The sequence below is a fragment of the Odontomachus brunneus genome, unplaced genomic scaffold (genome assembly GCF_010583005.1).
Source record: "Odontomachus brunneus isolate Ranch 3 - 2012 unplaced genomic scaffold, Obru_v1 Obru_scaffold_326, whole genome shotgun sequence".
Classification (NCBI taxonomy): Eukaryota; Metazoa; Arthropoda; class Insecta; order Hymenoptera; family Formicidae; genus Odontomachus; species Odontomachus brunneus.
The window spans coordinates 162,079-166,511 of NW_022639776.1; positions in this window are offsets into that span (position 1 = coordinate 162,079).

The following is a 4,433-nucleotide window of genomic DNA, read 5'->3' on the forward strand; positions in this document are numbered from 1 at the left end:
TTATTTTCTTATAAAATTCTGAGAAAATATTATTTTAGTAATTAAGACTTTAATTTTGAAAGCGTAAGAAACATTATTTTTAACGACTGTATAAGTGCAATTGCGAAAGTACCAATTTTGCAACAAGTCTGATAATTTGTTCCATACTGTTGATGATACTGATATTTAATTTGCATTAATGTCACATTAATAATGTATGTAATGGCAAACACTATATATAAATAATTTACGTTATTTTATTGTAAAGTTCTAAGAAAATATTATTTTAGTAATTAAGATTTTAATTTTAAAAGTGTAAGAAACATTATTATTAATGGCTGTATAAGTGCAATTGCGAAAGTACCAATTTTGTAACGAGTCTGATATTTTGCTACTATTGATATTATTAATGATATTGATACTGTTATTTCTTATGAAAGTACATGTAGAGAACATCAAATATTTCATTTGTATTAATGTCACATTAATAATATATGTAGTAGCGGATACTTTATATAAATTATATGTAACGAAATGATACGAAAATATTTTAGCAATAAAACTTTAATTTTGAAAGCATAAGAAATATATTATTTTGGACGCCTCTAAATAAGTGCAATTATGAAGATACAAATTTTATAACGGGTCTGGCATTTTGTTTTTAACAAAAATCCATGTTTTTGGATTGCTTGGATTAAAGGAAGTTTCTTCTTATTAAATATGTTATAATATAACTTATAATTAACTTATAATAACTTATAATTTCTTCTTATTAAATATGTTATAATATATGAACAGGGCGCGTTTTTAGCAAGAAAATTCTGAAATTTATATGTTGTAACAAGTGTTTTTAATTAAATTATGACTATTAAAAAGTGATTTGAGATATATGTAATTTTTGTAGAAAAAATTTGCATGCAGATAGAATTCGTTAAAGTAAACCATAAAGTTCTTGACTATTTTGCATATTTCGCAATATTAAATAAGGAATTAATCATATATAACCGAATGAGTGTATAAGAAGCGGTAGCATGAACTCTATAGACAAGATTTCAAAACAAAAAAGATTCGATTCTATTAATAATCATCTAAATATTTGCGAACAATATACGAAGCTAGATTGTACGCTTTTACGGTGCAGCATTGTACATTACTGTTTATTGGTTAGTTATTAGTTAATTAACAGGTTCTGGACATTTTCTTTAAAAGATCATGGCTTGTAACTAGGAGTCACATTTAGAAGTTCTAAGTACGTCGATACTCATACATTCATTCGCTGATATTCTCAAATTTCTTAATAAACGTTACATTTTACGAAATGGTCGAATACTCGTTCTGTTTAATTTGACGAGTTCTTCCTGAGTACGAAATTTCTTCTACAAATTTCAGATATATATACGTTTGATAGTAATAAAATATTTTTCCAATATTACATTGAATACAACTGAACTCCTCTTACATTTAAGATATTCTTCATATTTATTAATTAACTTATGTAATTTTTACAAGATTTATTTTCTTATGCCTTTTTTTAGCCAATTGTGTTTGCGACACTGTTTTATTAATGCTAGTTCCAATATCCACAATCAGTAGTAGTTTTCAAGAAATCTTTCACCTGTTTCTTCCTATCTTCATTTTCTTTTTTTATGCATTCCATGATGAAGACTTTACCAACATGCAAAAACTTCTTGTATCATACGTTTGATGCACAATGCACACAAAGATGTATGCACAAAATAATATTTGGAGCCGATTTAGCATCTTTGTAAAATTGGACATATACTTTTTTCATTCGACTAATCAATAAATAATCGCAAAATTAATATCGACAAAATCATGAAAAAGTTCTATGTTAAGTTAATTCTCCGTTAATTACTTAAGCTAATTACTTAAGTTAATTATTTATTAATTATTTAAATAAAAAAAGTGTTCGTCTAATTTTACAAGTATACTGAATCGATCACACACAAATATAATTTAGTGGATATATTTCTTTATTTAAGCGTATAACGCAAGAAATCTTAATGTATTCTCGCTTCTGACGTCATTGAACAAAGTCAGTTGCAGGGAGTAGTCAGGAGCTTTAATGTCAAAAATAATGAAATTATATGCTCAGTTCTGGGGAAATGCATTGAAATAAAAAAATTGACGTTGAGTGTGCTTATTTTCTTCCTGCTTCAATAAATATAATAAATATGATAAATAGTAAAATTAATGTGATAAGTAAATTTTGTCATTAACTGTATTTTAACTGTACTTAATTGTGTCTTTCTTAGCCGTTTCTTCTTAGCGATGAAAGATTTGAGTCAAAATATCGACAACTTTGAATCAATTTATTATCCTAAACAATATGATAACTGTATCTCTGCGATTAACAAAGTCGCTAAATACAATTCCGATGAAAAAATGTATGAAACTCCTGCAGTAGCAGCAAGTTTATCAACTTTAATTAAACATGTTGGTAATGTCTTCATCATGGAATGCATAAAAAGAGAAAATGAAGATAGGAAGAAACAGGTGAAAGATTTCTTGAAACTACTGGTTGTGGATGTCGGAACCAGCATTAATAAAACTGTATCGGAAACACAATCGGCTAAAAAAAGACATAAGAAAATAAATCTTCCATCTGTAGAAGATATTCAAAAATTGTACAGACATTTAGGAAAGAAACGATCTGAAGCTTTCGGAGCATTAAATCAATCGTTCTCTTATTGTCACTGGATTGCTTTAGCTGAAGCAACATTAACTTCCATACATGTCTTTAACAGACGTCGGGCAGGAGAGATAGAGAGAATACTTATAGAGGACTTCGAAAATTACGAAAAACTTCATGAAAATATGTACAGTGATATTTACAAATCACTGTCTACAAGAAATAGAAGAATTGCTGAGAAATATATAAGATTTTGCATAAGAGGCAAGTTAGGACGAACAGTACCTGTTTTACTTTCTACCGATTTATTTCAATGTACTAGATTAATTTTAAAATTTCGACAAGAAGCTGGAGTATCCCAAAAAAATCCATATGTTTTTGAATTGCCTGGACGTAACAAAGAAAGATTCAAATATCTTAGAGCATGCTTATTATTGCAAAGATTTGCAGAAGAGTGCAATGCAAAACAATCTTCTACTTTACGTGGCACAACATTACGAAAACATGTGGCAACTTACTGCATACAGTTAAATTTGAATGAAGTCGATATTTCGAAACTTGCAATATTTATGGGCTATTCTGATAAAATCCACAAAGATCATTATAAGCAACCACTGGCTAGCAGAGATATATTAGAAATATCACAATACTTAGAAACAGTACAAAGTGATATAAATTATCTAAATGTGGATTTGTCAATAAACAGCAATTCTAGAAATAACAATGTATTAAAAAAATGCAACTTCCTTAACAATGACAAAATTGGGGCAGAAAAAGGTATATCTTCAGGTAAACATTTATATTTTAATTATGTAATCCTGTTTTTTATACTTTGTCTCTTAAATTAAGACTTTAATTTGGGAAATATAAAAAACATTATTTTTAATACCTATGTAAATGCAGGCTCATTTGAAAAATCTTTATAAAAATTACACTTTTTAGATGTTAAAAAATGCTTCTTACGCTTTCAAAATTAGTCTTAATTATTAAAATCATATTTTATCTTTTCATAATAAAATAACGTAGGTTATTTGTGTAAATTGTTCGTTCTACATTATTAATATAACATCAATACATTATTAACACGTTGTAAATAATATATAGCAACTTACTTACTGGTATATTCCAAAACGTTTAACATTGAACTTGTTTTAATCCTGAAATCCATAAAAAATAGAAATAACAATAAAATGTAAGAGTTCACAAAAGCCAAACATCGATTATTGGAAAGTGTTGCTAAACTATTCCGCTGTATCTAATAATGATGATAAATCTTGCTTGTCTTCTAATGACATATACTCCGATCCACATTTTCCATCCATAACATCTGAAAAGATAAATAACTGACACATATTCGTTAGGTATTTGCTTGAAAGTTTTAGTTCGTCGCTTTGGTCATTTTGATTAAGATTCTTGAGTACTCGCTGCAATGATCCGTGTTTAATGACGTCAGAAGCGAGAAAACTCATGACAAAATTTCTTGTTCAAATAAAAAGATGTATCCCCAAAATAACATTTGTGGTCGGTAACATGTGTTATACAAATGTGTTAATATATAACACATTTGTATAATTGAATGGGCACTCTTCTTTTATTCGACCAATCAATAAATAGTCGTAAAATTAATATTGACAAAATCATGAAAATTTTAGATGATTAAAAAGTTCTATATCAAGTTAATATATCTTCGACTATTTGTTGATTGTTCGAATCAAAGAAAAATGTCCAATTTTCCAAGTGTGTTGAATCGATTTTATACACAAATGTAATTTTGTAAATATATCTTTTTATTTGAACAAAT